Genomic DNA, 12,060 nt, shown 5'->3' with positions numbered 1-12,060 from the left:
TGTTCTTTTTTTTTGGATAAATGTCTATTCAGACCCTCTGCCTGTCTTTTAATTGGTTGGGTTTTTATTATTGAGTTGTAGGATACAGTTTAGGTGCAAGCCTTATCAGATATGCCTGATTTACAAAAATTTTCTACCATTCTATAGGTTCTCCTTTGACTTTTTTTAAAAAGATTTTATTTATTTATTTGACAGAGAGATCACAAGTCTGTGGGGTGGGGGGGAAGCAGGCTCCCCGCTGAGCAGAGAGCCCGATGCGGGGCTCCATCCCAGGACCCTGAGATCATGACCTGAGCCAAAGGCAGAGGCTTAACTCACTGAGCCACCCAGGCGCCCCGCCTTTGACTTTCTTAATGGTGTCATTTGAAGCCAGAAGTTTGTAATTTTGGTGGTGTCCAGTTTGTCCATTTATCTTTTGGTTCCTTATGCTTTGGGTGTCAGTAGTTAGGGTTCTCCAGAAAAGCAGAAACGATAGGATATAGAGTGATACAGAAGAGGGGACTTATCATGGGAATTAGCTCCTGCGCCATGATATCCCACTTACAAGCTCTAGAACCAGGAAGGCTCATGGTGTAATTCAGTCTGAGTCCAAAGGGCCGGTGTAACTCCCAGAGTCTGAAGGCCTGAGAAGCCAGGACAACCCCGATGCCAGAGGGCGGAGGATGGATGAGATGGAGGGAGGGAAGAGAGGGAGAGAGGCAATGCACCTGTTCTCTGCTTTTTTGTTCTGTTGAGGCCCTCAGCCCAGAAGCTGATGCCTGCTCACACTGGCTCACAGATGCACCCAGGAACAATGTCTTACCAGCTCTCTGGGCATCCCGTAGCCCAGTCACACTGCCACATAAAATTATCCCTCCCCGTGTACCAAGAAACCGTAGCTGGTGGGAATAGAAAATGGTACAGCCGTTCTGGAAAAGTTGGCTGTTCTGCAGGGGTTCCGTGAATCTGTACACATGTGCTGAAATTCGTAGAACTGGAAAACAGAAGAAAAACTCACTGCTCGATCATTTAAAAAAAATTTTTTTTTCTTTAAAGATTTTACTTATTCAGGAGAGACAGGGAAAGAGAGAGGCAGAGAGAGAAGCAGGCCCCCCGCTGAGCAGGGAGCCCTGCAGGGGACTCATCCCAGGACCCTGGGATCATGACCTGAGCCAAAGGCAGACGCTTAACCCACTGAGCCACCCAGATGCCCTCATTTTAAAACATTTTAAAATTTAAAGTAAGTGCCTCGTGGATTGTTGAGTAGACAAAATAATGTATGTCCAGTGCGGAACACAGTGCACTTGACGGGCTCCTGATGTTCAAGGGCAGGTAGATTTGGTGAGATAGGAAGGACGTTGTATGGGAAAGGCAGGGCTGACAGGTAGGGAAGAGGGCTTGAGAAGCCCTGGTTGGGGGGGGATGCTGATCAGAGGGGTGCGGAGCTGGTGATGGGGTCCCGCGGAGCCCACACGTCCTGCCAGATGGAGAGGGCCCCCCGCCCCAGCCCGGCGCAGAAGCGGGAGACGGTCAGACCGACTGCACACGTGGGGAGCACGGGGACCACTGCGACAGCCCCTCCCCTGCCTGACCAACCTCCAGACCCAGGGGGCTGGAGGTGGGGGTGGTGTGTGTGGGGGTGTGGCCCTCCCCAGCGACCCCCATCCAGGCAGTGCGAGACTCGCTCCTCTGGCCCCCTCCGACCCCAGAGGCTGCAGACTGTGGTGCTGCGCCACACACCGGTCTGACTTCTGGATCCGAGCACACCCCCACGCTGCCCAGGTGGGGTCAGGCCTTTGCGGGCAGGGCCTGCAATGCACAGGTTCCCTACACACCCACACCTTGACCCAAGGGGGATTTCGATGCATAACCAAGTTTGGGAACCCCGACTTCACTCCCCTTGCCGGCCAGCTGGCAGTGCGCACGGTGGATGCCCCGTGGAAGTGGGAAAGCCACAGCGTGCTCGCTTCCCGGCCTGTTCATCCAGTCCTCTCCCTGCCGCTTGCTTGGTAGAACACGCACCCCCGTTGCGGACGTCTCCGGACCCCCTGAATCCCTGTGGCCCATGACTGGGAGCTCCCTGTCTAAACCCATCACCTTACGGCCAGGGTGGCCGTTGGGGTCATGGCTGCAGGGAGCTGAGGCTGAGAGGCGCAGCTCCCGGGAGGAGAACGCGACTTGCTGGGCCTCCAACCACAGAAGTAAACTCACCAAAACGGGACGAGTGGCTCTGCTGGCCAGCGCACGTCCCTGTACAGGAGAGGAGCTTGCAGGGTGGAGAGAGGGGAGTCTTTCACGGTGGAGAAATCCGGGATGCGCGAGCCGCCAGTCACGGGGGTGGGGAAGTTCAGAAAGAGGCCGAGGGTTAAGGCAGAGGTTCAAGCATTGCCTGAAAGGCTGCACACTCATTATTCAGTTAATATTTGTTAAGCAGGGGCGCCTGGGTGGCTCAGTAGGTTAAGCCTCTGCCTTCAGCTCAGGTCATGATCTCAGGGTCCTGGGATGGAGCCCTGCATCGGCCTCTCTGCTCAGTGGGGAGCCTGCTTCCCCCTCTCTCTCTGCCTACTGCTCTGCCTGCTTGTGATCTCTGTCAAATAAATAAATAAAATCTTTAAATATATATATATGTATATATATATTTGTTAAGCAGCTTCCTGGGCCCTGGGGGAGGCCTGTGGGTACAGCCAGGAACCCAGCCGTCCCTGGAGCCCCTGTTCAAACGGGGCCAGAGATAACCGGTCAGCAAAGAACGGGGTGAAGCAGGAGAAAGGCAGGTCCAAGAGGTAAGGGGATGTGATGGTTTCATGTGTCGGCTTGTCGGGACGACTGTTCAACCAAAGACTAAGGGGCGTGTAGTTTGTCCCTGTGATCAGAGCTCTAAGCGCGATCTCCTTGGTAACCTGGGTGGGACTGAGTCAAGCCCCTGGAAGCCTCAGAGCACAGCTCCTTTCCCAGAGGGAATTCCGCCTGTGGGCAACGGCTTTAGTAGCTTGAGCGGGTGTGCGGCCTCCCTTCCTGACGGCCTGCCCTGTGGGTCTCACACTCACCTGGCCAGGCCCCAGCAATCTGCCAAGCCGCTCTGCTGCAGGAAAGCTCTTGGTCTGCGTCTCTCCTCCGACTGACGTGGGGGCGTGTCATGTACCGGCTGGCAGTCCCCTGCAGTTCGAGTGAGCGAGTGAGCGTGAGCCACAGGAGGGCTCCAGCCGAGTTGTCCATGGTCTGTGGTCTGACTCCCGCGGACAAGGGCTCCCTCTGACACCAAGGACTCATGTTGGACAGCAGCAGAGAAAAATCAGGATCAGAAATGAAATTGATGTGTCCTAAACATGAGCCGTTCCTTTGTTAGTTTGCTGCGACTGGAAAAGCAACAGGGACCCGGTATATTTATTGAGTTATTTATTTCGAGTGAATAGCACAATGAACTCGAAATGTGATCGTGTCCTGGTGGAACTGAGACACCTTTTTTTCTTTTTAAGATTTTATTTATTTATTTGACAGAGAGAGATCACAAGCAGGCAGAGAGCCAGGCAGAGAGAGAGGAGGAAGCAGGCTCCCCACTGAGCAGAGAGCCCGACGCAGGGCTCGATCCCAGCACCCTGGGATCATGACCTGAGCCGAAGGCAGAGGCTTAACCCACTGAGCCACCCAGGCTCACCCCCTAAGTAGGCTCCTCACCCAACACGGGGCTCAAACTCATGACCCTGAGATCAAGCGTCACATGCTCTACTGCCTGAGCCAGCCAGCCAGGCACCCTGGAACTGAGACAAACTTTTGTCCAATCAGATCCTGGACCTTGTGGCATTACCTATCCAGCCATTTCCCACTCGTCTTGACTTCACAGACTGTTCTCGGTGCCCAACCTTACCACAAACCGAAGCAGATGCTGAGATGGGCAGCTTAACCACCGCTGAGGATTGCTGTTCAGAGACGGTCCGAGTCTGCCCGGAGCCAGCACGACGGGTTTGAGAGTAAGATATTCCTAGCCGTGTCCCTTGACTTGCTGGGAGTGGACCCTTCAGCAAACAACTCGCCTTCTTGAAGCCCCAGCTGTCACTTCTGTGAATAGGAGTTACTTGATAAGAGTTCTGTGAGGCTTCGAAGCTGGCATTGGGCCAAGTGTTTGCCTAGAGGCTGTGCGGGGTGTGAGCCCAGGACGCGCTACTAACCGTTCAGTGGGAGTCTCCCCACGAGCAGTTCACGGCTTAGAAGGACACCGGGAAGGTCCTGTGGTGTCTTTCTAGACACAACAGACATCCCTCAAGTCATTTTTAAAGACCATTTATAGACTGTTTCAGATTAATCTCGTCTGTTATAAGAGGAATTCCCAGTTTTGAAAAACTTTTGAGCCACCATAAGGTATCTTCTGTCTTTAACATACTCTTAATTTCCTCCAAAGATAGACTCCACAGTTGCAGAATATGATTCAAATATCTGTTAGCCTTTTTTTGTTAAAAAAAAAGGGGGGAGGATTTGGGGCACCTGGGTGGCTCAGATGGTTAGGTGTCTGCCTTTGGCTCAGGTCGCGATCCCGGGGTCCTGGGATAAAGGCTGGCATTGGGCTCCTGGCTCAGTGGGGAGTCTGCCTCTCCCTCTCTCTGCTCCTCTCCCTGCTCATTCTCTGTCTCTCATAAATAAAATCTTTTTTTTAAAATGGGATTTATTGCATACACCAAGCACAATACACTTTTTGGGGTTAATTTTATTTTAATGTTTTTTAAGATTTATATATTTATTTGAAGGAGAGAGAGAGCACACACACAGGCAGGGGGAGTGGCTGGCAGAGAGAGAAGCAGACTCCCTACTGAGCAGGGAGCCTGATGTAGGGCTCGATCCCAGGACCCTGAGATCATGACCTGAGCTGAAATCAAGAGTCAGATGCTTAATCAACTGAGCCACCCAGGTGCCCAGCTAAGGTCTCTCTTGACACAGAAGTTTCTCTCGCACTGACCACGTACCTGGGGCCTCTCTCTCGTGTGGTACTGATGATCATAGGACTCAAGCTCTGGCTGAAAGCGGTCTCACACGTGCGACATCTATAGGGTTTCTCTGTAGCCTGGCCCCACTGGTGTCTGCTGAGAGCCCTGTCAGGGCGCAATGCTCTGTCATACCCGGCACAGCCACGAGGTCTCTCTCCAGCGGAGACACACTGATGCGTGAGAAGACTTGACTTTTGAGAGAAACATTTCTTGCTGTTTGCTTCTCTCCAGCACCATGAGGTTTGGTGAGATCCCTACTCAGACAGAAGGTTTGCTCACACACTTGGGGCCTCTCTCTGATGAGAATGTTTTGGTGTGTGATGACGAGCTTTGACTCTGGCAGAAGGCTTTCCCACAGCTGCTGCATTTATAAGGTTTCTCTGAGCTCAGATTCTCTGTCCTGTGAGAAGACCTGATCCCCCACAGTTTTCCCACAGTGAACACCGTGTGAGGTCTCTCCCCAGTGTGCGCCCTCCGGTGTGTGTGATCAGACTTGGTTTCTGAAAGCTTTCCCTCCAGTGTGGAACCTCTGGCGTTGAGAAAGCTGTGAGCAATTCCTGAAGGCTTTCCCCTGCTCCCATTTATATGGTCTCCCCAGAGAACAAATTCTCTGACATCAGTGAGGCGCGTTCTGCCTCGAGGCTTTTCCACAGTCAGTGTGCTGGAGTTCTCCCCATGATGGATTTTCCAGAGCTGAGTAAGGGCTTCCCTCCTGCGTGTTTCCTCAGGTGCTAGAAGGTGTGGCTTCTGACACAGGCTTTCCCACAATCACTACATAATAGGATTTCTTTAGTCTGGGGTTTTTCTGATGCTTACCAATGGCTGAGCAACCCAATTTACATTTCTTTTTTTTTGTAATATTTGTTTATTTATGGGTGGGCAGGGGCAGAGGGAGAGAGAATATTAAGCAGACTTCCCACTGGGTGCAGAGCCTGATGCAGGGCTCGATTTCATGACCCAGAGATCACGACCTGAGCCGAATGAAACCAAGAGTCAGACACCCAACCAACTGTGCCATCCAGGCAGCAACCCCCCGCCAATTTGCATTTCTTTCTTTTTTTTTTTAAGATTTTATTTATTTATTTGACAAACAGAGATCCCAAGTAGGCAGAGAGGCAGGCAGAGAGTGAGAGGAGGAGACAGGCTCCCTGCTGAGCAGAGAGCCTGATGCAGGGCTCGATTCCAGAACCCCGAGATCATGACCTGAGCTGAAGGCAGAGGCTTAACCCACTGAGCCACCCAGGCGTCCTGCCAATTTACATTTCTTATAGGATCTTTCTTCTTTCTTTTTTCTTTTCTTTTTTTTATTATTTAAAAATTTTTTAAAAATTTTTTCCATGCCCAGCACGGGGCTTGAACTCACCACCCTGAGATCGAGACCTGAGCTGAAATTAAGAGTTGGACACTTAATCAACTGAACCACCCAGGCACTCCCCAAGTTGTTTTGTTTTTGTTTTTGTTTTAAGTGGGCTCCATGCCCATCGTGGGGCTTGAACTCATAAGCTCGTGATCAGGAGTTGTGTGCTCTACTGACCGAGTCAGCTGGATGTCCCATAAGATCCTTCTTCTTATAGGACATTGACATTTCTGTCGGCTTTCCTCTGCTTGCGGGCTTTTTCTCCAGTGGGGGGTGGTTTTCTGGGGAAGACTGTTGCTCTGCTTGAACATGACCTGGGGGAAGGAGATACTTTCCTCTCTTTCTTGTGGAATTTTGCTGCTGTTTCTAAACAGCTTGCAAATTTAGAATACTCATCAAGTCTTCCTTTTATATCCACTCCTCCTGGAATACTCCACTTATTCCTGGTTGTCAGTGTTTGGTCTAAGAGAACAGAAAATAGAAAAGACAAATGCCATCAATCTCTGTGGTAAAGAAAAGAGACATTCCACAAAAAGTCTAGAATGAGTTACATGCCTCTGAGATAAAGGGGCAGGCAGCCCGGACCCTTGAGGCAGACAGAGCTGCAGCGAGAATTCTGACTCCCTTCTGAATTGCTTGGAGGCCCTGAGTCTGTTTCCTCACGGCCTCGTTCACAGATTCTTCTGGGTACAGAATGTGTGTGAAGGCCTCAGGCACTTCCATATGAATTCAGTAGACAGGAGCTGGTGTCATCTCCCAAATGCACCTGCTGAGGCGCCCGGCTGGTTCAGTTGGTGGGGCGTGCGACTCTTCTCTTCCTCTCAGGGTTGTGAGTTCGAGCCCTATGTTGGATGGAGAGATTACTGAAAAAAAAAAAAAAAAGTAAATAAGTAAAAATAACAACCACAACAAAAGCACTAGCTAAGTACATTGTCCTTCACACGGAGGTCAGTGTGGGTTTCTGACAGCTGCCCAGAAGAGGAAGTTTAAGAAGAATGCCCCTGTGTCCCACGCTCATAATCAACATCACGTCCATGTTCCTGATGTTTCCATCCTCTGCTCACTGCATCTCCCCCAGGAAGATATTTCAGCTCTAGCCGTGGCCTGTCCTGCTTGCCCCTGCCCCTAACCAGTTTGTCACCCACGTCACTACCTGTGGTCTCTGGGTGACAGAGGGATGCCGTCAACACACTGGAAGCAGTAACCCATCCGGAGAAGTGGAGAAGGGCCCAATCTGATAGATGAGGAAAAAGAAATGAAGAATAAGCTTCATCTCCTGCTTCCAATTAAATCTGCCTCTCAAATAGATCTTGCCACTAGTTAAGATACTCTGCCGTAGTAGGTTCCGTGACGGCCGCCCAAGGGTGTCAAGCCCTAATCCCTGGAGCTTCTAAATGCTATTTTATTTGGAAAAGCGGTCTTCACAGATCTAATTAAGTTAAGGAATTTGATATGAGATCAGCCTTTTGTTTTTAACTGTGGGAAACTGAACCTAGAGCTCTTGTGCTTGATCCCACTGAGGGAGCCATCCTGTGAGCTGGGAAGAGATTCATAGAAAGGAAGGCCCAGAGGTTTGCTGGCCTTGTCGGCTCAGGACGAGAATCCCCTTAAGGTAATTGCGGTGAGTGGAAGGAGTTCCACGGGGACATAGTTCTCCAACACCCAGACCTCTCTCACATATCTCTGTTTTCACCCTAATAACAGAAGACAAATGACTAAAAAGAACCCTCGGCTTTCAGAATAGAGATTATAAATTCTTTACTGGGAAAGGGGTCCAGCAAAGACTGATGATCTACCCAGGGTCAACATTCTGGTTGGCAGGAGGACGATGCTGCTGGGATGAAAGCCGACATCACAGGTGGCCCTTGGATGTGGAAAACAAGTCTCTGGCGTGTGTCTTTGTACTTTAATACCTTCCGCTGGATTCTGCAAGCACAGAAGTAGCTCCTAGACTTGTTGACATTTGTAAACGTTTCTTTAGACAAATCAAGGTAATCCACTAACTTTTGCAGAAAATTTGGTTAATTTCCAGTGAATTGCCTTCTGAAGGAGAACAAGGCCTGAGTTGTTCTTCAAGATTTTATTTATTTATGAGAGAGAGAGAGAGAGAGAGAGAACATGAGCAGGGGGATGGGCAGAGGGAGAAGCAGACTCCCCGCCAAGCAGGGAGCCCAATGTGGGGCTCAATCCCAGGACCATGGGATCATGACCTGAACTGAAGGCAGACACCCAGCCGAGCCCCCCAAGCACCCCTCGGCCCAGTTCTTTTTTTTTTTTTTTAAGATTTTTTTATTTATTTATTTGACAGAGAGAGATCACAAGTAGGCAGAGAGGCAGGCAGAGAGAGGAGGAAGCAGGCTTCCCTCTGAGCAGAGAGCACGATGCGGGGCTCGATCTCAGGACCCTGAGATCATGACCTGAGCCGAAGGCAGAGGCCTTAACCCACTGAGCCACCCAGGCACCCCTCGGCCCAGTTCTTAAATGAGGCTCTTCAGCACAAGCAAACCCTCTTCACAGCATATGCTGGGCCAGCCTGGCCAGGAGGCAAATCTGTTGCTATGGGCCACTCAGCTGCCACGGAAACGGACTCCAAGTAAAAGATCAGCCCAGCTCTTGGGTTAAGCCATGTGATAAATCATCATACAATATTGACCGACATTCCTCGAAAAATTTTAAAGGAAATACTGTTTGACTCAATTCTCATATTTTTAAAAAATATTTATTTGCCAGAGAGAGAGCAAGTGAGCACAAGCAGGGGGAGCGGCAGGCAGAGGGAGAAGCAGGCTCCCCACTGAGCAGGGAGCCTGATGTGGGACCGATCCCAGGACCCCATAATCATGACCTGAATCAAAGGCAAACTGACAGAGTCACCCAGGCACCCCTCTTGTATTTTTAAATTAGGAAAAATCCATTATTTAATCTAAAAACTGAATTTTGGTTTCTGCAGTCTTCTCCAACTTTATTAGAAGCCAGTCAGCTGCAGGCATGCCTGGGGAGATGAGCAGCCGCTGTGGGGACAAGGACCTGGGTCACAGCCAGCTGTAGCCCCTGGGAGACGCGGCCTTTGGAAGGAGGGCAGCTCCCTTCACCGCAAAGAGGCAGCGAGGCTCTGGGCTCCAGCCCAGCCGCATCTGTGCACAGAGCTACTCATGGGGCTCGCCCGCCCAGGCGCTGTGGCTATTTATCCGAAAGTGAAAAATTCTGGGTGCTCCGGTGGGGGGTGCTCAGTTGGCTAAGCAAGCGGCAGCCTCTTGATTTTGTCTCAGGTTGTGATCTCAGGGTCATGAGATTGAGACCAGCGTGGAGCCCACTTAAGATTCTCTCTCCTTCTGCATCCCTGCCCCCCCTGCACCCATTCGCTCTCTCTCCCCCTTCTCTAAAAAGGAAGGAAGGAAGGAGGGAACATTCACTTGCACAAAACCCACATGACTTTTTGCCACAGCTGAAAATACTGCCAGTCCAGTGAGTTGAACTCACCTGCCAGCCCCCCCACAGCCCAGCTAAGGCCTTCCTGCCCTGTGCCGTCCATGGGAAGCACTTGTGGATGTGAGTCTGGTTCCGCCGGGCCTCTAGCCTTAGAGAAGCCTTCAGGACAGAGGAGGTACAGCAGAGCCCCTAACTGTGTCTCCAGATGGGTCCTGCGGTCCTGCGTGCGTGGGTGAGCAGGGGGGGCTCGTGCTCAGATGCACAGGGGAGAAAGCTGGGCCCATTTGCCTAGACAGCAGCTGTGGCCCGGCGGTCCCACGAGCCCCAGCTCTGACTTGGATCCCGCCTTCGGATTCTGCAATCTCTCTGCGTCCTGCATCGCCCTCCCTTCCCCACTTCCCCTGGAGTTAGTCTGGAGCTGCGTTGTAAGCACTGATGAAACACTGGGTCACGGCACTAGGCACTCCCTGGGACAGTGAACCTCCAATTCCGGGCAGGGAGCCCTCCGCATGGTGACACCCCAGAGCTGCCGTTGCCAGGGGGAAGTGCCTGGTAAAGGGGTGACCCCAAGGAACTAGCACAGCGCTTCTGACCCAAAGGTAAGGATTAAGAGACCCCTCTTATTCCACGGCTCAGCTCGCAGAGACCATCCGTGCTCAGTCTCAGGGCACTTGGTTTAAAGGGGAAAGAGAACTGTGGAAGCAGGCATCCATTTCCAATAACAACTAAAACCGAGCTGGAGTATCGCCGTCATTCATTCGGGGTCCAAAGGGTCCCCAGTCCTAGTGCTCCCATCCGTAGAGCTATAGCGGAAGGATGTCCAGACGTCCTGTCTGTCCCTCTCCATCGCTTTGGCCTGCTCTGTCCCCATGTGCCCGGGACTCCGCAGTAGTCAGATGCTTCTCTTGGGCCCTGCCCTGGGATGTTGGACAGGAGGAGCCGGGCAATCAGAGGAAACTGCCCCCCCGCCAGTGGTGGGGGTTCCTGAGCGGGAGGCTGGAGTGGAGGAGGGCCGCCCTGGCTCCTGGGCTGGCCTGGGGACAAGCACAGGCCAGCGGCCCTCTCTACAGTGTATCTCTCAGTGAACCAAATGGGTTAAAGTTCTTTTTCACTCTCTCCATCCCCGTCTGGACGGCCCTGAAGCTGTGGAGATGGGGCAGCTGCCAGGTCAATCGTCCTGTAGGGTTGGGGCTGCAGCCTGAGGTAAGCATGACCTGAGAAGCATGGTCAAATCTCTCCCAGAGGGAACGCCAAGTGCATGAGCTATATTATTCCCAAAGCCATGCTGGGAGTGTGGTTGTGGCAGCTGGTAACCCGCTCCAGCAGCTACTTCAGGAGCCAAGGTGCCCCTTGCAATCTGCCTCAGGCCTCTGAGGGAAGGCAGCCCTCCTAAACTAAACTTGGGGAGAGAGCCTGTCACAGAGAGCCAGGAGGTACCCCCACCCCCACCCTAGGGCAGAGGCAGTACGAATTGTGGCTGCTGACGCCAGAGCTTGAGGCCAAAGTCAAAAAACCAGCCTGAGGGGGCGCCTGGGTGGTTCAGTGGGTTAAGCCTCTGCCTTCGGCTCAGGTCATGGTCTCGGGGTCCTGGAATCGAGCCCTGCTTCGAGCCCCGCATAGGGCTCTCTGCTCAGCAGGGAGCCTGCTTCCCCCTCTCTCTGCCTGCCTCTTTGCCTACTTATGATCTTTCTCTCTCTGTCAAATAAATAAATAAAGTTAAAAACAAAACAAAATAGCCTGAGGGTTCAGTTTTCCCTGAGGGGCCTCCACCAGGCCCTGCCCTAGCTGTCTGGTCTGGAGGATTAGTGTGGTCTCCCGCTGGTTGTTCTTGTAACCCCTGACAAACGGGTTAAATTCCTTGGTCCTTGTTCCTGTAGGGGAAGACATGCCTGAATCCAGCTGCAGGGTCTGGACAGGGTTTGCTGTGGAGAAGCCAAGCCCAAGTGATCTTGCGTGGGGCCCGATGTCTCTGATGCTTCTACACCTAAAGACGTAAGTGGGAACTGGAGGGGGATTTGCTCGCAATTTTCCAGCCCCTTAAGATTTAGAGGGGCTTTTCCCATTCAGAACCTGCTGTGTGCTGCGGGGGCGGGGGGTGGTGGTGGTGGTGGGGGACAGTGGGACCCGCAGATGGCTAAGCAGAGGAGGAGGAAGGGAAATCACAGCTTGCCTCGGAGGCACCATCAGTGTCGGTGCAACAGCGCCACCTGCGGGACACAGTTAGGGACACACCTGCTCCTGAAGGACTCCAGACCCAGGGGACTTGGTAATTCTCCAACACAGTACTCCCATTTTGGGGTGAATCAAGTCAAAGCTGATGGA

The sequence above is a fragment of the Lontra canadensis genome, unplaced genomic scaffold, assembly GCF_010015895.1.
Source record: "Lontra canadensis isolate GAN:19392208 unplaced genomic scaffold, GSC_riverotter_1.0 scaffold45, whole genome shotgun sequence".
NCBI classification, from domain to species: Eukaryota; Metazoa; Chordata; class Mammalia; order Carnivora; family Mustelidae; genus Lontra; species Lontra canadensis.
The sequence above is the reverse complement of the archived record's forward strand: the minus strand, read 5'-3'. Positions refer to the sequence as shown.